Source organism: Chiloscyllium plagiosum, unplaced genomic scaffold, assembly GCF_037043375.1.
Source record: "Chiloscyllium plagiosum isolate Xiang-an unplaced genomic scaffold, Cpla_swu_hap1 HiC_scaffold_37, whole genome shotgun sequence".
NCBI classification, from domain to species: Eukaryota; Metazoa; Chordata; class Chondrichthyes; order Orectolobiformes; family Hemiscylliidae; genus Chiloscyllium; species Chiloscyllium plagiosum.
Genome location: NW_028270175.1, coordinates 77722212 through 77745484, shown reverse-complemented (window position 1 = coordinate 77745484; position 23273 = coordinate 77722212). Strand labels below are relative to the sequence as shown.

The 23273-nt window shown below is 44.7% G+C and overlaps 1 pseudogene; it reads left to right on the top strand.

The window, feature by feature from the left end:
- Positions 1-9006: 9006 nt before the first annotated feature.
- The window catches only part of LOC148139847 (putative G protein-coupled receptor 139), an 86433-nt pseudogene continuing 72166 nt past the window's right edge, over positions 9007-23273 (top strand).

Genomic DNA, 23273 nt, shown 5'->3' with positions numbered 1-23273 from the left:
ACATGGTGGCGGTTGAGGGTTGTGCTTGTGTTTCTGTGTATATCTGCTTAATGGCAGGCAACAAGATGTTGGTCAGGGGGTATTGTGTCTGTGTGTGCATTTCTGTGCCCATCTGCTTAATGGCAGAAAATAATTTGATGGTTAACAGTTGTGTGTTTGTGTATTTCTACGTATATCTGTTTAATGGCAGAAGACAGGGTTGTGGTGGAGGGTTGTGTGTGTGTGTGTGTTTCTGTGCATGCCTGTTTAATGGCAGGAGAAAGGGTGGTGATGGAGTGCAGAATGCGTGTTTGTGTGTATATCTACTTAATGGCAGGAAATAAGGTGGTGGTGGAGGGTTGTGTGTGTGTGTTTCTGCATACATCGGTTTAATGGCGGGTGATAGGGTGGTAGTGGAGGGTTGAGTGTGTGTGTTTATGTATATAACTGTTGAATTGTAGGAGACAGGGTGGTAGTTGAGGGTTGTGTGTGCGTATTTCTGTATATATCTATTGAATCACAGGAGACAGGGAGGCAGTGGAGGGTTGTGTGTGTGTATGTTTCTGTATATATCTATTGAATTGCAGGCGACAGGGTGGTAGTGGAGCGTTGTGTATGTGTTTCTGTGTATAATTAGAACATAGAACATAGAAGAATACAGCGCAGTACAGGCCCTTTGTCCCTCGATGTTGCGCCGATCCAAGCCCACCTAACCTATACTAACCCACTATCCTCCATATACCTATCCAATGCCCGCTTAAATGCCCATAAAGAGGGAGAGTCCACCACTGCTGCTGGCAGGGCATTCCATGAACTTACGACTCGCTGAGTGAAGAACCTACCCCTAACTTCAGTCCTATATCTACCCCCCCTTACTTTAAAGCTATGCCCCCTTGTAATACCCGACTCCATACGCGGGAAAAGGTTCACACTGTCAACCCTATCTAACCCCCTAATCATCTTGTACACCTCAATCAAGTCACCCCTAAACCTTCTTTGATTTATGGAAGCAAACAGGGTGGTGGTGGAGGGTTCTCTATGTGTGTGTTTCTGTGTATATCTGTTTAATTGCAGGAGACAGGTGGGTAGTGGAGACTGGTATGTGTTTGTTTCTGAGTATATCTGTTTCATGGCAAGAGACATGGTGGCGATTGATAGTTGTGCGTGTGTGTGTGTGCATATCTGCTTAAAGGCAGAAAACTGTGGTGGCGTGCCGTTGTGTGTGTATTTCTATGTATATCTGTTGATGGCAGGAGACAGGGTTGTGGGAGAAGGTGGTGTGTGTGTGTGTGTTTCTGCGTATATCTGTTTAATGATAGGCGAGAGAGTGGTCGTGGTGGTGTGAGTGTGTCTTTGTTATATCTGTTTAATGACAGGAGACAGTGTGTGAAGGATTGCCTGGATGTTTCTGTAAATATCCGTTTAATTGCAGGAGACAGGGTGGTTTTGGAGGTTGGTGAGTATGTGTTTCTGTATATAACTGTGTAATGAATGTAGACAGGATTGTCGTGGAGGGTTGTATGTGTGTTTCTGTGTATATCTGCTTCATGACATGAAACAAATTGGTGGTCAATGGTTGTGTGTGCGCGTATGTGCGTGTGTGTTTCTGTGTATGTATGTTTAATGGCAGGAGACAGGGTGGTGCTGAAGATATGCGTTTATGTTTCTGTATATATCTGTTTAATTGTAGGAGACAGGGTGGTGGAGGAGGGTGGTGTGTCTGTGCAATTGTATGTATTTATGTTTAAATGCAGGAGACAGAGTGGTGTTGGAGGAATGTGTGTGCGTGTTTTTGTGTATATCTGTTTAATGACAGGAGACCGGGTGGTGGTGGAGGGTTGTATATATGTTTCTGTAAATATTTGTTTAATTGCATAATGACAGGAAACAAATTGCTGTTGAAGGTGTGTGTGTGTGCGTGTGAGTGTGTGTGTGTGTGTGCTTCTGTGTATGTCTGTTTAATGGCAGAAAATAATGTGGTGGTGGAGGGTTGCGTGTGTGTTTCTGCGTATGTCTGTTTAATGGCAGGAGACAGGGTGTTGGTGTCGAGAAATGTTTAATCGCCGGAGAGTGTGTGATTCGGGAGCTGTGTGCGAGTGTGTGTGTGTATATATATGATTAACGGCAGCAAACAGGCTGGTGGTGGAGGGCTCTGTATGTGTGCGTGTTTCTGTGTTTGTCTGTTTAATGGCAGGAGACAGGGGGATGGTGTCGAGATGCGTGTGCGTTTTTGTTTATACCTGTTTAATTGCCATAGAGTGTTGATGGTGGACTATTGTGTAAGTGAGTCTGTGTGTGTGTTTCTGTGTAGATCTGTGTAATGGCAGGAGACAGAGTGGTCGTGAGGGTTGTATGTGTGTGTTTCTGTTTATATCTGTTTAATGGCAGGAGACAGTGTGGTCGTGGATGATTGTGTGTGAGTGTTTCTGTATATATCTGCTTAATCACAGGAGACAGGGTGGTCATGGAGTGTTTTGTGTGTGTATTTCTGTTATATTTGTTTCATGGCAGGAGACAGGAAGGTGGTTTAGAGTTTTGTGTGTGTTTCTGTGTATATCTGTTTATTGACCGTAGTGTGTGTGTGTGTGTGGTGTGTGTTTCTGTGGATATCTGCTTAATAGCGAGAGACAACGTGGTAGTGGAGGGTTGTGTTATGTGTTTCAGTGTATATCTGATTACTGGCAGGAAACAAGGTTTTGGTGGAGTGTTGTGTGTGTGTTTCTGTGTATATCTATTTAATTGAAGGAGACAGCGTGATGATGGAGGGTTGTGTGTGTGTGTTTCTGCACATATCTCTTTAATGGCAGGAGGCAGGGTAGTGGTGGAAAGTTGTGCGCTTGTGTTTCTGTCTATAACTGTTTAATAGCAGGAGACAGGCTGGTGGTCAACGGTTTTGTGTGTATATTTCTGTGTATATCTTCTCATTGGCACGAGAACAGGGTGGTGATGGAGGGTTGGGTGTGTGTGTTTCTGTGTATATCTGTTTAATGGCAGGAGACAGAGTGTTGGAGGAGGGTTGTCTGTGTGTTTTCTTTTCTCTGTGCCAGTCTGTTTAATGGTAGATGATAGGGTGGTGGTACAGGGTTGTGTGCGTTTTTCTGTATATATCTGCTTAATGACAGGAAACAGACTGATGTTCGTGGAGAGTTGTGTGTGTGTTTCTGTGTATGTCTGTTTAATGGCAGGAGACAGGGTGGTGGTGGAGGGTTCTGTATGTGTCTGTGTTTCGGTGTATATCTGTTTAACGGCAGTAGATAGGGTAGAGGTCGAGGGTTGTGTGCATGTATTTCTGTTTATATCTGCTCAACGGCAGGAGAACAGGGTGGTGTTGGAGGGTTGTGTGTGCGTTTCTGTGTGCAACTGATTAATGACTTGAGACAGGGTGCTGAAGATATGCGTATATGTTTCTGTCTATATCTGTTTATTTGTAGGAGACAGGGTGGTGGAGGAGGATGATGTGTGTGTGTTTCTGTGTATACACGTTTAATTGCAGGAGAACAGGGTGGTGGTGGAAGAATTCGTGTGTGTGTGTTGTTGGGTATATTTATTTATGGGTAGGAGACAGGGTGGTCGTGGAGGTTTATGTGTGTGTGTGTTTCTGGTAGATCTGTTTAAGGGCTGGAAACAGGGTAGTGGTGGAGGGCTGTGAGTGTGTGTGTATTTCTGCATATACCTACTCAATAGCAAGAGGACAAGGTGGTGTTGGAGGTTTGTGCGTAGGCAGGATGTTCGTGGAAGGTTGAATGTGTGTTTCTGTGTATTTCTGTTAAATGGCAGGAGACAGGGTGGTGGTCGAGGGTAATATGTGTGTGCATTTATGTGTATATCTGCTTAATGGCAAGAGACAGGGTGGTCTTGGAGGGTTGTGTGAGTGTGTGTTTCTGTTAATATCTATTTAAGGGCTGGAGACAGATTGGTGGTGGTGTAGCGTCTTGATTGCGTGTTCCTGAGTATATCCGATTAAAGGCAGGAAACACGGTGATGGTGGAGGGATGTGTGTGTGTGTTTCAGTGCATTTCTGTTTAATGACAGGAGACAGGGTGGTGTTGGATGAATGGGTGTGCGTGTTTCTGTGTATACCTGTTTAATGACAGGATACCGGGTGATGGTGGAGGGTTATCTATATGTTTCTGTAAATATCTGTTTAATTGCTTAATGGCAGGAAACAAATTCCTGTTGAGGGGGGTGTGTGTGTGTGTGTGTGTGTGTGTGTGTGTGTGTGTGTGTGTGTGTGTGTGTGTGTGTGTGTGTGTGTGTGTGTGTGTGTGTGTGTGTGTGTGTGTGTGTGTGTGTGTGTGTGTGTGTGTGTGTGTGTGTGTGTGTGTGTGTGTGTGTGTGTGTGTGTGTGTCTTTAATGGCAGAAAACAATGTGGTGCTGGAGGGTTGTGTGTGTGTCTATTTAATGGCAGGGGACAGGGTGATGGTGTCAAGTTGTGTGTGTTTCTATTTATACCTGCTTAATCTCTGGAGAGAGTGTGTGTGTGTGCGTGTTTCTGTGTATATCTGTTTAATGGACGGAGACGGAGGTGGTTCAGTTTTGTGTGTGTTTCTGTGTATATCTGTTTATTGACAGGTGGCAGGGTGTTAGTGGAGGGTTGTGGATGTGTGTGTTTCTGTGTATATCTGCTTAATGGCAGAAAACAATGTGGTGGTGGAGGGTTGTGTGTGTGTGTTTCTGTGTATGTCAGTTTAATGGAAGGTGACAGCGTGATGGTGGAGGGTTGTGTGTGTGTGTTTCTGCATATATTTGTTTAATGGCAGGAGACAGCATGATGATGTAGTGTTGTGTGTGTGTGTTTCTGCATATATCTGCTTAATGGCAGGAGACAGGGTGGTGGTGGAAGGTTGTATGCTTGTGTTTCTGTCTATATCTGTTTAATAACAGGAGACAGGTATTGGTGCAGGTTGGTGCCTATGTATTTCTGCATATCCCTGTTTAATGGTGGGAGTCAGGGCGGCGATGGAGGGTTAAGTGTGTCTGTTTCTGTGTATGTCTGTTTAATGGCAGGTAACAAGTTGGGAGTCAAGGGTTGTGTGTGCGTGCGTGTGTGTGTGTGTGTTTCCGTGTATATCTGTTTAATGGCAGAAAACAATGTGGTGGTGAAGGGTTGTGTGAGTGTGTTTCTGTGTATGTCAGTTTAATGGCAGGAGACAGGGGGATGATGTCGAGATGTGTGTGTGTTTCTGTTTATACCTGTTTAATTGCTGGAGAGTGTGTGATGGTGGACCATTTGTGTGTAAGTGTGTTTGTGTGTTTCTGTGAAGATCTGTGTAATGGCAGAAGACAGGATGGTCATAGAGGATTGTATGTGTGTGTTTCTATTTATATCTATTTAATGGCAGGAGACAGTGTGGTCGTAGATGATTGTGTGTGTGTTTCTGTGTATGTTTAATCACAGGAGACAAGGTGGACATGGAGTGTTTTGTGTGTGTGTTTCTGTTATATTTGTTTCATGGCAGGTGACAGGAAGGTGTTTCTGTGTATATCTGTTTATTGACCGTAGTTAGGGTGTTAGTGGAGGGTTGTGTGTGTGTGTGTGCGCGTGTGTGCTTCTATGTAAATCTGCTTAATAGCGGGACACAACGTGGTGGAGGAGGGTTATGTTGTGTGTTTCATTGTATATCTGATTATTGGCAGGAAACAGGGTTTTGGTGGAGGGCTGTGTGTGTGTGTTTCTGTGTATATCTATTTAATTGAACGAGACGGCGTGATGATGGAGGGTTGTGTGTGTGTGTTTCTGCACATATCTGTTTAATGGCAGGAGACAGGGTAGTGGTGGAAAGTTGTGTGCTTGTGTTTCTGTCTATAACTGTTTAATAACAGGAAACAGGTATTGGTGCAGGTTGGTGTGTATGTGTTTCTGCATATTCCTGTTTAATGGCGGGAGACAGGGCGGCGGTGGAGGGTTGTGTGTGTGTGTTTTTGCATATGTCTGTTCAATGGCAGGAGACAGGGTGGTGGTGGAAGGTTGTGTGCTTGTGTTTCTGTCTATAACTGTTTAATAACAGGAGACAGGTATTGGAGCAGGTTTGTGTGTATGTGTTTCTGTGTATCCCTGTTTAATGGGAGAGGCAGGGCGGTGGTGGATAGTTGTGCGCATGTTTTATTTATATATCAGTTGAATTGCAGGAGACAACGTGTTTTTAGAGGGTTGTGTGTGTCCATTGCTGTGTATTTCTGTTTATTGGCAGGAGACAGAGTGCTTGAGGGGGATTGTGTGTATGTGTTTCTGTACATATCTGATCAATAGCAGGAAACAACTTGGTGGTGTAGGGTTGTGTGTGTGTGTTTCTGTGTACAACTGCTTATTGGCAGGAGACTACGTGGTGGTGGAGGGTGGTCTGTCTGTGCGTCTGTTGTGGTTCTGTTCACCGAGCTGGGAATTTATGTTGCAGACGTGTTGTCCCCTCTCTAGGTGACATCCTCAGTGCTTGGGATCCTCCTGTGAAGCCCTTCTGTGATGTTTCCTCCAGTATTTTTTGAGGTTTGTCTCTGCAGCTTCTGGTTGTCAGTCCCAGCTGTCCGCTGCAGTGGCCGGTACATTGGGTCCAAGTCGATGTGTTTGTTGACAGAAGCTGTGGATGAGTGCCATACCTTTAGGATTTCCCTGGCTTTTCTCTGTTTGGCTTGTCCCATAATATTAGTGTTGTTCCAGTCGAACTCATGTTGCTTGGCATCTGCGTGTGTGGCTACTAAGGATAGCTGGTTGTGTGTTTCGTGGTTAGATGGTGTTCATGGATACAGATTGTTATCTGTCTCCCTGTTTGTCCTATGTAGTGTTTTGTGCAGTCCTTACACTGACTCCATCAAGTCACATTTCAAAAATCATTTTAATCCACGTGCTCAGACATATAATGAAACATCTCTGCGTGATGTGAACGTTTAGGCTCAGAGGTTGGGGCACTACCACCACTCAACATTAGCCCCTAAAGCTGCAGCGTGATTCTCCTATGTGTTTGTTCATCAGCTTTCTTTGAACATACTGTGACACACCCCACAAGAGAATCGAGATCATCTGTTCCAGAGAAAGTGACACTACCATAAGTTCATGGAAGGGAATCGAATCCAGAGCTCTGCCCAGGGGCAGGGGCGCTATCCACCACACAAGACTGATACCATGCCCAGAATTGTAAGTGTTAGTTTTGAGCTCTATATCGATTTATTACATTATGATTAACATTACTGAAAAACACAGGCAACAGTTCTCATTGTTAAACAAATAAAATGTATTAGCCTCAACTATAGGATGATGAGTGCACGTGCTCTGCCAAGCAACTTCTTTAATTGCTTGGCTATGATTTCCAGCTTAAATGGCTATTATCTCTAATCTGCAATATTAGCGCAAGAAATCTTGCAGAAACACTCTGCAATATGAGGAATCTCGAATAGATAACACTGAACACCAGAGATGAGGAAAGAGCACAATTTCTGGCCAAAAACACTGGCCACTATTTCCAACCTCTGACATGTGGCTTCCCTCTTCCTGAAATTATTAAGTGATACAAGGCATCGGTTTACTTTCCAGCCTCTCCTTACCCTCTCCTCCCTCAGCTTGCACAAAGCAAATCAAGCTCTTGGTCTTTGGTAAACTCAAGGCCTGTGATGTAGGCCTTCTGGAGAGGGGAGGGCCTTTTAAACCTGAAGCAGGAGGATGAGGGGGCAGTAATATCACTCACTGGGCTGAGGTGTGGCAGTTCGAGTTTAACTTGGATAAATGCGAGGTATTGCATTTTGGTAAAATAAAAAGCGAGGGCTTATGCAATTAATAATAGTGCGTTGATAGTGTTGTAGAAAAGAGGGACCCACAGGTGCCTATCGAATTCACAGACGTTTGTGGCACTTAGAGACAAGCTGTTTAAGGCTACTTCATTGCTCAGATATTTGGGGTTAGAAATTGAGAAGTCATGCTGAGATTGTGCAGGACATTGATGAAACCTCTTCTACAGGACTGTGTGAAGTTCTGTTATTGGAAGGAGATTATTCAGCTGAAGAGGGTTCAGAAGAGATATACCGGGATGTCGCCATGAACATCTCATCTTCTGCCTCGGGATCCGACAAACACACGGCATGAACATTGAACTCACTAATTTGCAAATCTCCCCTCGACAACCCAGATCCCAGATCCAACCCTCCGACTCAGATCCACCCTCTCGTGGGAACCTAACTGTCCATCTTCCTTCCTACCGATCCGCTCCAACTCCCCACCGACCTATCACTATCACCTCCTAGCTTCGCCCACCTATCACCAACCTTTCCCCCAGCCTCACCCCCACCACCCATTTATCTCTCAGCCCCTTTGCCCCTTCGCAGTTCTGAAGAAGTGCCCTGCTTGAAATGTTTATTCTCTTGCTCCTCGGATGCTGCCTGACCTTCTGTGCCTTCTCCACTATCATGCTTTATCTACACTGAATTCTCCTTACATCTGGAGTCCCCATTGTCATCTAGGTACAATTCTCTGTTAACATATCAATACTGTCTGTCTGTTATAACCCCACGCTGTCTTAGGTACATATTGTCTCCAGATCATGGCCTATAAAAGTTCTCTCAGTTTCTTCCTGATATTGTCATGCCTCAGCAGTAGTTACAGGGTCTATGTTTCCATTTACAATTAGAGAGAAATGTTGGTGTTACGATAAACCTTTGGCATTACTTTCATATCCAATGCAGACTGAATGGTTACACGCAATTAATCTACCAGACTCAACATTCGTTCCCTCAGTCACCCTCGTATATCCAAACCAGACTGAGCAAATGTTAATCATTATTTTGAATTTTAATAAAACAATATTGAATTGAAAGGCGTTGGCTGCAGCTATTTGTTCAGTGACTGTGATTAATGTCAATCTCTGTGGATACTAATGTGTCACTGCAGGGCTTGCCTCTTTTATTAATTAAGGATTCAGTTCAATGTGTTATCCCATAGTATGAGTGTGAGCATCGCCGACAGTACTTACAGGGATCAGCAGCTCCAGAGAGACAGGGAGGAGATATCAGAATCTGAGAACATTAAACTGGAATGTTCCAACATGGACAGGAGTTTTTTGACTTGTCTTTCCTGGCTTTCTCAACCTTGAATATCATTAGTATGGGGGATCTATGATGTACTGATTGTTATTCAAGCTGGTTACTATCCCATCCTCGCTATAGTTGGTGTTCCTGGTAAGGCATTCTAACTGTCCATTAAAGCAGGTGAAACTGAATTGTTGTTCATATTATTAACATTAGGAAAGGTGGAAGTCATCGTTTTCAGCTCCAATGAAAAATCCCATTCCTTACAAATTGTAATGAGCAAATTACTACTTTCAAATGACTCACCAATATGTGAGGACAAACTCTAAAACTGCATAATCCTTCTAGCCCTGCACAGATCGATATCTCCATATCCTCCCCATTCGCTAATTCTGTTCAATATCACCTTCGTGATATCCCAGTCTCCTCCTCAGCCACAGTGCACCTTCTGAGTAAACCAGCATTTGAGACGCTGTTAAATTCGGAATCACCTGTTTCAAGCCCCTTCTAACCACACGGCAATCACAAAATAATTGCACTTGAAATGTTTAACTTGTTCTCTGCACAGAAACTTCTGCCGGCAAGATAATGCATCGTGCTCAAGTCATTGACTCATGATCTAGAGTCACAGAATAATAATCTGTTAATATGAAGGAAATTGGTGGCATTGAAGTGAAACCATCATCATCAAGTATAAAAAGCCCATCTGCTTGCCTCATGTCCTTTAGTGAAGGCAATGGGTCATCCTTCCCTCATCAGGACTCTGTGTGACTGCAAGCCCACAGCAATGTGTTTTACTCTTTACTGTCCTGTGGAACAGCTGAACCAGCCGCTCAGTTCAAGATAGGCATAACATGTTGGCCTGACCTATGAGGGAAAAACAAAAGGAAATATAGCTCCCTTTCTCTGCCTGTTTCCCATATTCCTACAGCTCAATTCCATTCAGGTGGGTGACCATTCCTTATTTCAAGTGCATTCTTTCTTAGCCTTTTCACTGAGTGTGATGTTCATCTCCCGTAACACCTCTGGTGTTGGTTCTGTTGATGCTCACATATAGATGTAAGGAACTTTTAAATTCCACGTCAGTAGCAGTGTCGCGAGAAGGGAAGGCTTTTTACGCCATAGGAAAGAAACGGAGATGTCTCAGTGAGGGAAAGGAATTATTGTGATCATACCTGAGACTGTTGGTGAGGCACTCTTGGGAAATTGTGGACAGATTTTCTTTCCTTTATAAGAAATAATCGTCCTGCCACGGAGAGTGTGCAAAGGTTTTTAACCAGACTAATCGCCGGGATGGTGGTAAAATGAGGGGTGAATGAAGATTAATCTTTAGCGCTGAGAGAAAATAAAAGATGATTGCATTGAAACTTAAGGGGAATGGACAGTCTCTCATGATGTTCTAAACAGATATTGATACGGTGATAAAATCCATGGCTTGTTTTTACTCGGATTACAAAAGCCTCTGAGGACGTTCCCCTCACCCCACCCCCACTCCCTATATCGATAGAGAGAGAGAGAGAGAGTCAGACTTTGAATATAGTGCATTTGGTGTGTGATCCTACATTAAACATCACGTTATCCAAAATCCTGACAGCAGCCACAATGCCTTCATTCTAAAACAGTTAACTATTCCCATCATCTTCTGACCTCCATGGAGAACATAGGTCTGTCTACTCAGAGATGGAAGACGCCGCTTTGAGACTTGATACAAAACATCTGGCTTCCCTCCTCACTGCTAGCAAACCACGTTAAAGTAGCAGTCGTTCCACCGGCAATGGACTCACGAGGAACCTCGTACGGCCATCCATGAGTGCAGTGTCTGCTCCATTGGTTTGTTGTATTGGAGCATCAGTGACACCCTCCTGTTCATGTATAACAAACTCGTGGGCCTGAATGGCCTCCTCCAGGTCCCATGAAACAGGTTCAAGGGTCTGATTGGACCCTACCTGATCCTGTTTAACAGCTCAATGTACTGACCAGACCCTTTCTCTTCCTATGGAACAAGCAGGAGAATTGAATGGGCTGTCCCTCTTCTGGTTCAGTAGTTTCGATGGGCCGAATGGCTTCCGCATTTATGTATGTAACCAGCTTGAGATGTTGAATGAGCTCCTTTTTTAACTGTGTCTGACAGCGCTGTTACATGAATGTTACTGACACTTTAACAGCCCAAGCCTAAATGCTGTCCGGGTCTTACTGAACACGGACACAGGCTTCATCAGAAGCTGATGGGAGACAAAATGTTCTGAACGTTGTGTAACCCTCTGTGACCATCCCCACCTCCGGTCTTATGATAGCGAAAGGCATTGGTGAAGCAGCTGAAGATGTTTGTGCTGAGGAAGCTACCCGGAGGATCTCCTGAAGTGATGTCCTGGGACTGAGATTTTCGGCCCCCAAACAGGCATCTTCCTTTGTGCTCTGAAAGACCCCAGCCAGTGGGGAAGGGACAGCTGATTCCCATTAAGCTCAAATAAGATGGCACTTCCGATGACATTCTCAGTCAAATATTGCCTTGAAATCAAGGCAATTCACCCTTTGCTGAGCCCCTGTGTTCCCGTCTTGTTCATATCAATAGGTGATGGTGTCTGTGTGGGGAGTGTTTTCCTCTCACACAGGGTAGTGAATGTCAGGAATTATCTTTTCTCGAGATCTAGGGGAGCTACATCCCTGAAAGTATTTTAAAAAGGAGGTGGATGGATTTTTGACCTGTCAGAGAGCTGAGGGGGTGTGAAGGATTGGACATGAAAGATGAGTTAATACGAACAGTAGATCGGCCATGATCGTATACAATGGCTTGATTATCCGAACTACCTGATCCTGTTCCTTATGTTCTCATATTCTGTAATTACAAAGTTAATGGTTGTAATTTTCCTGCACGTTCTGTTATTTAATGTTGCAATCAGAGAGAGCAAAGTATTTTATGAGTCATTTCTTTGTGAGGTGGTCCTACTATGTAGGGCCTGGGGTCGAGAACACACCCACTCAAATATCAATCACTTACCTTCCCGACCAGCTCTGCGCTCCAACCTCACTTCCGCCGAGCTCGCGCCACTTTCTGCTGTGAAAAGAGCGTTGGTGTCGAGGTAAGTTCTTTATATATAAATCACTTACCTTCCCGACCAGCTCTGCAAGAAATGCAGTCAGATCCTGCTCCTCACAGAACGAGTTAGGGAACTGGAACTGGAGTTGGATGAACTGAGAATTATTCGAGAGGCGGAGAAGGTGATAGATAGTAGCTACAGGGACATAGTTACGCCGGAGAACAGAGGTAGCTGGGTAACAGTTAGAGGTGGGAAGGGGAGGAAGCAGGCAGTGCAGGGATCCCTGTGGTCGTTCCCCTAAACAATAAGTATACAGCTTTGGATGCTTTTGGGAGGGGGGGGGAGGGGGGGGGGGCGGCCTAGCAGGGGTAAGCTTCAGTGACCGGGTCTGTGGCACGAGGTCTGGCTCTGAGACTCAGAAGGGAAAGGGGGAGAGGAGGAGAGCGCTAGTTATAGGAGACTCTCTAGTTAGGGAGACGGACAGGCGGTTCTGTGGACAAGGGCGAGACTCTCGGATGGTTTGTTGCCTCCCGGGTGCCAGGGTCCGAGACGTCTCGGACCGTGTCTTCAGAATCCTTAAGGGGGAGGGTGTGCAGACAGAAGTCGTGGTACACATTGGCACCAACGACATCGGTAGGAAGAGGCGTGGGGACGTCATTCAAGAGCTCACGGAGTTAGGCTGGAAGCTAAAATCTAGGACAGACAGAGTCGTCATCTCTGGGTTGTTGCCGGTGCCACGTGACAGTGAGGCAAGGAATAGGGAGAGAGTGCAGTTGAACACGTGGCTGCAAGAATGGTATAGGAGGGAGGGCTTCAGGTATTTGGATAATTGGACTGCATTCTGGGGAAGGTGGGACCTGTACAAGCAGCATGGGTTGCACCTGAACCAGAAGAGCACCAATATCCTGGGGGGGACGTTTGCTAACACTCTTCGGGGGGGTTTAAACTAATTTGGCAGGGGGATGGGATCCGGACTTGTAGTCCAGCAAGTAGGCTAGCTGTTTGTCAGGATGTCCAAGAATGTAGGGCGGAGTTGAAAGTGATAGGTCAGGGAGGAGATCTAAGGCCCTAAAGGAGCCTTCCATATCCATCAAAATTTTACCTGCACATCCACTAATATCATTTATTGTATCCGTTACTCCAGGTGTGGTCTCGTCTACATTGGGGAGACCTGGCGCCTCCTAGCAGAGCGCTTTAGGGAACATCTCCGAGACACCCGCACCAATCAACCAAACCGCCCCTTGGCCCAACATTTCAACTCCCCCTCCCACTCTGCCGAGGACATGAAGGTCCTGGGCCTCCTTCACCGCCGCTCCCTCACCACCAGACGCCTGGAGGAAGAACGCCTCATTTTCTGCCTCGGAATACTTCAACCCCAGGGCATCAATGTGGACTTCAACAGCTTCTTCATTTCCCCTTCCCCCACCTCATCCTAGTTTCAAACTTCCAGTCCCCTTGACTTGTCCGGACTTGTCCGACCTGCCTACCTCCTTTTCCACCTATCCACTCCACCCTCTCCTCCCTGACCTATCACCTTCAACTCCTCCCCCACTCACCCATTGTACTCTATGCTGCTCTATCCCCACCCCCACCCTCCCCTAGCTTATCTCTCCACGCTTCAGGCTCTCTGCCTTCATTCTTGATGAAGGGCTTTTGCCCGAAACGTCGATTTTGCTAAAGCTCCTCGGATGCTGCCTGAACTGCTGTGCTCTTCCAGCACCATTGATCTAGAAGAGATACTTGTTAGGAAGGAAGATATATTGGACATCTTGAACAACCTCAGGATAGAGAAGCCCCTCGGACCTGACGGGATATATCCTAGGATTATGTGGGAACCAAGAGAGGAAATTTCAGTACCGTTGACAATGATCTTTTCGTCTTCACTGTCAACGGGGGTGGTACCAGGGGACTGGAGAGTGGAGAATGTTGTGCCCCTGTTCAAAAAAGGGAATAGGGATAACCCCGGGAATTATAGGTCAGTTAGTCATACGTCTGTGGTAGGCAAAGTAATGGAAAGGGTACTGAGGGATAGGATTTAGGAGTATCTGGAAAGACACTGCTTGATTGGGGACAGCCAGCACGGATTTGTGAAGGGTAGGTCTTGCCTTACAAGTCTTATTGAATTCTTTGAGGAGGTGACCAAGCATGTGGATGAGGGTAGCGCAGTGGATGTAGTATACATGGATTTTAGTTCGGCATTTGATAAGGTTCCCCATGGTAGGCTTATGCGGAAAGTCAGGAGGCATAGGATAGATGGAAATTTGGCCAATTGGATAGAAAAGTGGCTAATCGGTAGAAGTCAGAGATTGGTGGCAGATGGTAAATATTCAGCCTGGAGCCCAGTTACAAGTGGAGTTCCGCAGGGATCAGTTCTGGGTCCTCTGCTGTTTGTAATTTTTATTAATGACTTGGATGAGGGAGTCGAAGGGTGGTTCAGTAAATTTGCAGATGATACGAAGATTGGTGGAGTTGTGGATAGTGAGGGGGGCTGTTGTCGGCTGCAAAGGGAATGAGATATGATGCAGAGCTGGGCTGAGGAATGGCAGATGGAGTTCAACCCTGCCAAGTGTGAGGTTGTCCATTTTGGAAGGACAAATAAGAATGCGGAATACAGGGTTAATGGTAGGGTTCTTAGTCAGATGGAGGAACAGAGGGATTTTGGGGTCTATGTCCATAGATCTTTGAAAGTTGCCACTCAGGTGGATAGAGCTTGTAAGAAGGCCTATGGTGTATTAGCGTTCATTAGCTGAGGGATTGAATTCAAGAGTCATGAAGTGATGTTGCAGCTGTACAGGACTTTGGTTAGGCCACATTTGGAGTACTGTGTGCAGTTCTGGTCGCCTCACTTTAGGAAAGATGTGGAAGCTTTGGAGAGGGTGCAGAGAAGATTTACCAGGATGTTGCCTGGAATGGAGAATATGTCGTACGAGGATAGGTTGAGAGTGCTAGGCCTTTTCTCAATGGAAAGGAGAAGGATGAGGGGTGACTTGATAGAGGTTTATAAGATGATCAGACGAATAGATAAAGTAGACAGTCAGAAACTTTTCCCCGTTACAACAGAGTGTTACAAGGGGACATAAATTTAAGGTGAAGGGTGGAAGGTAAAGGGGAGATGTCAGGGGTGGGTTCTTTACCCAGAGAGTGGTGGGGGCATGGAATGCGCTGCCTGTGGGAGTAGTAGAGTCAGAATCATTGATGACCTTTAAGCGGCAATTGGATAGGTACATGGATTGGTGCTTAAGCTAGGACAAATGTTCGGCACAACATCGTGGGCCGAAGGGCCTGTTCTGTGCTGTATTGTTCTATGTTCTATGTTCTAGGTCTGGGGGCTGATTTCACAGTGAATCTGGGTCTATACCCTGAACAAGAAATGAAGCACAAGTTGCAGAGCGGAGACACTCTGCAAAGAGACCAGAGTTGTCTTTCGAACCCAGCCTGGGTTTTGAAGTAACATTTTCCAACCCAAACCAAACTATGCGTGACAGCTTCGAGGGAATGAATGACATCCTGTGTTACTGTGGACCAGGTATTTGGAGCAAGATGCCCCTGTCAGTACCAATGCAGGAGGTTTGCGGGGCTGAATTGAACATAGGAACATAGGACTGAGGAGCAGGAGTGAGTCATTAGACACATTGTCACTGTTTCACAAGGCACCAAGATCGTAGCTGCTCTGATTGTGGTCAAAGCAGCACTTTTCTGTCTGTATACAATTTTCCTACGTGCACTTATCTGTCAAATGTTTGAATACAGCACAACTTTAAACAAATGCATACATCCAGTCACCACAAACGTTTGGAAAAGGGAAGTCCCACTTGAACAGTCCAATAAGAATTTCTCATTCGTGTTCCGACAAATGTTGGAGGGTCACTGTGTCCTGTTCCAGTCCCACTCCTCCACTGTTTACAACAGATTTTAAATGTAGCCAGTTTAGTGTTATGACCAATTGTATAGGACTCAGGCTGGGTCATTTTTGAGAAAAATGTGAAATGCAGGACGTTGAACTCACAACAAATGGTAAAATGATAGAGTGTCCCAAATGTTCTTCTGCCTTTGAAATTATTTTGCTCACACAAGCTGCTGGTAATGGGATTTATTTGTGGAACAGTTGGATTCGGCTGAACTACCTTTACTTCCAGCAGTGGAGAGGTTCCAATGAGTACTCACCAGTAACCCTTCACAAGTGGTGAAGATAGCTCAGGGCTTTTATGGTCTCATATTTTGCATTCGGGTGGACAAATTAAGAGAGAGGGATCAATCAGCTGCTGCTTCTCAGGCCGGGAACATGTTTCTCCCTCTCTGTGTTGAACCATACAATAATGTCAACTGAACATCAAACTGGGCCATGTGTTCTCTCCTGGAGCATTCTCTGGAAGGAATGATAATGGACGATATTTGAGAGAACAACACAATGGGTAGGGGCAGCTGTATATCTCTGTAACAGCCTCGAGGGGTGGATTGAGGGAACAACACAAGCGGTAGGGGCAGCAGTATATGTCTGTGATAACCTGGGGGTGATTGAGGGAACAACACATGGGGTAGGTGCAGCAGTATAACTCTGTAACAGCCTCGAGGGGTGGATTGAGAGAACAATACAATGGGTAGGGGCAGCTGTATATCTCTGTAACAGTATCGAGGGGTGGATTGAGGGACCCACACAAGCGGTAGGGGCAGCAGTATATCTCTGTAATAGCCTGGAGTGGTGGATTAAGGGAACAACACATGGGGTAGGGGGAGCAGCACATCTCTGTAACAACCTCGAGGGTGGATTGAGGGCACAGCGCATGTGGTAGGGGCAGTAGTTGGTCATTCAGCTGCACCATCCAGAATTCTCATAACTGATCCGATTGTGTCTGACCATCCGTCTCCTGTCTGTTCCCAATAAACATTGACTCTCCTGTCCAGCAAAGATCAGTCCAGCTCAGAGTTGAATATCTTCAATAACCGAGTCTTCACTGCTCCCTGAGGATGAGTAGACCACAGATAGCACAACACTAAAGTGAAATGAACATCCTTGTTTCATTGTGGGTCCCGTTATTTTAAACCGTGTTAACCTCACATCAAATTACCACTTCTTTTCAGACATAAGGACACAATAATTAGGAATCAACATAAAGCATTCTGGACTTCAAACCTGTCCCACATTCCCACTGACACTTTCCAATCAAATGTGTATCAAACCCAGCCTCTGCTGCTGTATCAGGAAGAGAATATCTGATAGCATAACACCACAAGAACATTAAAGCAAGGAGCAGAATGAGGCCATTCGGCCCATCGAGTCTAAAATTCCTTTCAATAATGTCTTATATGTACCTCAACCTCATCATTCTGCCTTCTCCTTAGAATACTTGATCTCCTTACTAATCCAAAGCATCTCGATTTGCGTCTTAATGACACTAGTTTCTGTTCCTCTGTGACTGCATGTGTTTATGTGTGTCTGTATGTGTGTATATACGTTTATGCGTGTCTGTCTGTGTGTGTATGTGTGTGTACATATATATGCGTGTGTGTCCATGTGCCTGTTATCTGTGTGTTAGTGTGGCTATGTCTGTCTGCCTGTGTATCAGCCTGTGTGTTTCTTAACTGTGTTTGTGTCTATTTGTATGTGACTGCATATGTCTCTGTGTCTTTATACATGTGTGTATGCCTATCTCCTTGTAAGTAATGTGCGTGTTCGCATATTGGGGTGTTAAGCAATACTACTGGGTATTTCTCTGTCTGAGTCTCTGTGCAGTGAGGTATCTGTGTCTTTTTTGGAAGTGAAAGGACTGCCGTTGGAACTGCCAATGGGTTTAAAGTGAGAATTGTCTTTCACAGGACATTATTCCTTAATCGGTCGGTGGGACATGGGTGTTTCAGAATCTCCACACGAGGCGTCCCAGTCCTCTCTGGCTCATACCAGTGTCCCACCCACATGGCGGAGGGAGCTGGTGAGCGAATGGATATCAGGCACTTCACCACCCGGCTTTGCCTTTCTCTCCTATTCCAGGCTCTTCTTCCTCGAATGGGAGAAAAGGAGGGTGGGAGGGAGAGTGGGAATGGGTGATCCTGCTGTTAGTGCTGGCGTAGTTGGGGGGAATTGTGAGTTGTCTGGAATGAGTCAGTCGACAGTTTTGAATCCATATAGTATTATTAGTGTGGGGGGTATTGCGTAGGTGACAGAGAAAGTGAGGAAGAAAGATGCTGAATTCAATAGTGAGAGTGGTTGTGCCTGAGCCTTATTTGGATATAGAGCATGAGCCTTGTTCAGGGGTCGGTGCTATAACAGATATACAGTGAGTGTGAGGGAGCATGAGCTTTGTTCGGGGGTCGGTGCTATAACAGATATACAGTGAGTGTGAGGGAGCATGAGCCTTGTCCGGGGGGGGGTCGGTGCTAGAACAGATGTTCAGTGAGTGTGAGCGAGCAGAGAGGAAACGGTAACTCTTATCCTGACAGAGCGGGGAGGATATTGATGCTTATCCTGTATTGCAGGACATTTATTCAGATCATCTCAGTGTCGAGGTGAGCTCCCGTGTATATCTTGTTCAGGTCTATCACTAAAAACGACACAGACCTGTCCCTCAGCTTCCACAGGATCAGTTTTGGTAGAGCTTACAGATAGCAAGTAGAAGCAAATATTGGTGTGTTATATATCAAAACCAAAACGCTAGCAGAAAATCTCAGCATCACATGCGCTGGAAATTAGATAGGCAAGTATTGTGGATACCGCAGTCTTATTGGATGCTCTCAAGTTGCATCTAAACTGCGTTAACAAAGTGACTGCGTATGTTGTGAAAAATAAATTCTGTAAGTGTTTATAAGGTTGTAGAGTATGTTGTGAAAAGAACTGGAGAGCAGGTTATTTTGGATTTGGTATTATGTGGTCAGAAGGACGAATTAATAACCTCGTACTGAAGCAGCTTTTAAGGAATAATAACATTAATAAGGTGCATTTTCCACGTCGTCTGCATACAATATAGAATGCTTGAACTTTCTAGTTTAACATCATGGAAGACTGGAGGATAGAGGGTCAAGGTAGCTCCAGTGAATTGGGAAAGTACAATATAACATTCAATGGGAAACAAGCAATGGTTGTTAGAGTTATAGAGCCCGACAGCACGGAGACAGGCCCTTCAGCCCAAACTGGTCCATTCTGATCAAAATGTCCATCCACGCTAACCCCATTGCCTCGTATCCTTCTAATCCTTTCCTGTCCGTGTATTTGGCCAAATGCCTTTTAAAGGTTGTTAATGTATCCGCCACAATCACTTCCCCTGGCAGCTCATTTCATAGGCGTACCAGCCCCTGTGTGTAAAAAGGTTGTTCCTCAGGTTCCCTTTCATTCTTTCTCCTATGACCTGACACTGATTCTCTCTTGTTTGTAACTGCCCAACCCTGGAAAAAAAGACTGGGTACATTCACTCTATCCATGCCTGTCATGATCTTACAGACTTCAATAAGATCCTCCCTCAGTCTCATACACACAAAAGTAAAAAGTTCTAGCTTGTCTAACCTCTCTTTATAACTCAGTCCATTGAGTCCTTGGCAACATTCTTATAAATGTTTTCTGCAATCTTTCCAGTATAATAACATCATTCGTGTAGCAAAGTGAACAAAACTGAACATAACACTACTAATATGGCCTCAGCAGCATCCTGTATAACTGCAACATAACTCCATAATTTCGATACTCAGTAAACTACACTGAATAAGGCCAGTGTGCCAAAAGTTTTCTTCACTGTCTACCTCTGAATCAACTTCCAGAGAACCATGCACCTGAATTCCGAGGTCCCTCTGTTCCACTACACTCCCTAAAATCCATTTGACATTTCTCAGCCCACTTCCCCAGCTGATCAAAGTACTGATGCAATTTCTGAAATTTAAGATAACCTTCCTCACTCTCTATGATGCCGCCTATTTTAGTGTCGTCTTCAAACTTACGAATCATGCCTGTAAATTCTCATCTAAATCATAGATATATGTAATATGCAGTGGTCCCGGCATCAACCCCAGATGCATTCCACTAGTCACAGGCCTCCAGTCTGACCAGCATTCTTCCAGTATTAATCTCTGCTTCCTACCATCAAGCCAATTTTGTACCTAATTTGCCAGCTCCCCTTCAATTCCATGTGATCTAACCTTCCAGAGCAGCGCAATATGTGGAACCTTACTGAAGGCCTTACTGCAATCCATATGGATGACGTACACCACCCTTCCCTGCTCAACGTTGCTGGTCACTTCATCAAAGATCTCCAACACATTTACCATTCAAGATCTCCCATGCACAAAGCCGTACTGAATTTGATGAAGGGATTTTGCCCGAAACATCGATTTTCCTGCTCCTCGGATGGTGTCTGACCTGCTCTGCTTTTTCATAACCATTCTAATCTGACTTCGAATCACACCCTGTCTTTCTAAATGCAGGTATATCCAATCTCTCAGAAACTTCTCAAGTAACCTACCTGCTAGATTTGAGTTTTACTGGTCTTTAGTTCCCAGGTTTATCTTTGTAGCCTTTCTTGAATATTGGCTCAGCATATGCGACATCCAGTCGTCCAGGACTTCACGTGTTGGCCAGCAATGATGGAAAAGAACCAACCCGGGCTCCCGCAATTTCTTCTCTGTCCTCCTATCCTCCTGCACTGTTCCTGAATGTATCTGGTCAGGACCAGGAGTTCTTAGAAATACTGCAAAGTCTGAAAAATACGTCATTTATTTCAGGTATAAACACGAAAGAATGAGAAAGTGACTCAATGATGGTTAACATAACAAATTAGAAAATATATTAATCACAGGAAGTGACTTCAGAAGAATTCCAGATATTGTGGAAAGCTGACAATTCTCAGAAATTAACAATCCAGAAAAGGAGGGCCATGAATCTGAAAAGGAAATCAAAAAGAGAACATACCTACTAACAAACAGGAACACAAACACTGCATCAATCTGTGATCTATATTTCAAAGGAAACAAAATAAAAGCAAGCTCAAATGTGGAAATTTGTCATCGGGAGAGGAGAGGTCATTGTGGAGAACAGGGAAATGGCCAAGAAAATAACCAGTTACTTTGCATCTGTCTTCATGGAGGAAGATCCAGAAAATCACCCAATAATACCAAGTGATCATTTCGGACTTCTGGAGCTAAAGACATAAAGTCAATTCATATCAGTAACTAGGTAATACTTGAACATGTAGCTGGATTGAGCATTTCTAAGTCTGACGAAACAGATGTACTTCATATCAAAATGTCAGAAATAAATCACCAATAGAAGTATTAATTGCACTGTCGATGACTGTGTTTTATTTTCCTGCACATTCTGCAGAGACCGGAAACTATTGTGGATAAACATGATCCAAGCACTATAGATGAATGGAAGGGATCCAAACAGCTACAAAGGGAATAAAACACATAGTGTGGAGAACTGCAGATCAATTAACTTGACATCTGTAGGGAAACTGTTAGAATCTATTGCACAGGATGACATTTTTGATATTTAAAAATTAACAGCAACAATGGAGAGGATCAGCATGCACCTCTGATCGAGAAATCATACTTGATAAACTTTGGAATTGTTTGAAGTTGTTTCGGATAGCACAGATAATGAGGAACCAGTAGAAGTGGTATATATTGGATTTTCGGAAGTGTTTCTATAAGATCTCAGTGAGTTCGTAAATGCAATGAATGTGAAGGTATTTGGAGGAAGAAATGCAAGTGGAAAACTAAAGTGTGGTTCGCCTTCATTTCAGGGAGTCAGAACATTGATGTAAAGACATGTTGAAGCAGTTTCACAGCGTGTTGGTGGGACTGTACCTGGAGTATTGTGTACAGTTTTGGTGACCGAATCTCAGAAAGAATATACTGACTTGAGAGGAAGTGCAATGGACATTCTCCAGATTAATCCCTCAGATGGTGAGATTGCCTGATGAGGAAACTCGGCCTGTGTTCTCTGGAGATTCAAAGAATGAGAGGTGGGTCACAGTGAAATTTAGAAAATTCACAAAACATCTGACAAGTTGGAAATTAACAGAACGCTTCCCTCGCTGTCTATTCCACAGTCAAGGCAAATGATGGCAGGATTTGGGACAGGCAGTTAAGGCTACAATAAGGTGGAAATTCATCAGTTGGATGTGACTGTCTAACACAGGGGCATGGAAAACTACTGGCAGGGAAGGTTAGTGAGAATCTCCAGATATTCTCTAAGTGTGTCCAGCGGAACAGAATAACCAGGGAAGAGGTAGGACTCATTAGTGACTTGCCAAGCTGCATCCAAATCAACTTTAGTGGTAGGAGTCGGAGGGTGTGTGATTAGAGGCTAGTGTCCAATGGTGTACCACAGGGATCAGTGCTATGTCTCTTATTATTTCTGATTCGGAGGTGTTGGTGTTAGACTGGGGTGGACAAAGCTAAAAATTACATAACACCAGGTTATACTCCAAAAGGTTTATTCGGTGGCACTCGCTTTCAAAGCGCTTCATCAAAGCGCACAGCCAACTGATGAAGAAGCAGCGTTTCGAAAGCTCGTGCATCTGAATAAACCTGTTGGACTATAAGCTGATGGTTTGTGATTTTAAATCTTATCCTAAATGATGCAGCTGGGAATATGGACGAGGGGTGGTGGGGTGTCATAAGTAAGTTTGTGTTTGATACGAAGATTGGCCGGGTGGTTGACAGTGAAGACGAAGGCCTTATGTTTCATGAAAATACATGGAATGGTCAGATGGGTGAATCAATGGCAGATGGAATGTAACCTTGATAAATTTGAAGTGATGCACTTTGCAAGAAGGAACAAAACAGGGGAGTACTCAATGAATGGCAGTACACTAGGAAGGTGTGGAGTAGCACACATCCCTGAATTTGATGGACAGGTTATTGCACAACTTGGGAACGCATAGGGGAGCGTAAACACAGCCTTTATACATCGAAGCATAGATTATAAGAGCTATGCGGAACTTTGATTACGCCAAGATGGAATACTGTGTGTAGTTATGGGAGCCACATTACAGGAAGGATGTGGTTGCACAGGAGGGAGTGCAGAGGAGATTCACCAGGATGTTCCCTTGTATAGAGTATATCAGCTATGGAGAGAGGCTGGATAATCTCGGGTTGTTTACCTTGGAGCAGAGAAGGCGGAGGGGGATGTGAATCAGAAGGATAAGATTACGAGGGACATGGACAGGTTGGATAGACCGCAGCTGTTCCTTTTAGTCAAATGGCCACATTTTTAAAGTGAAGGGTTTGAGGTTTAGTGAGGATTTGAGGAATATTTTTCA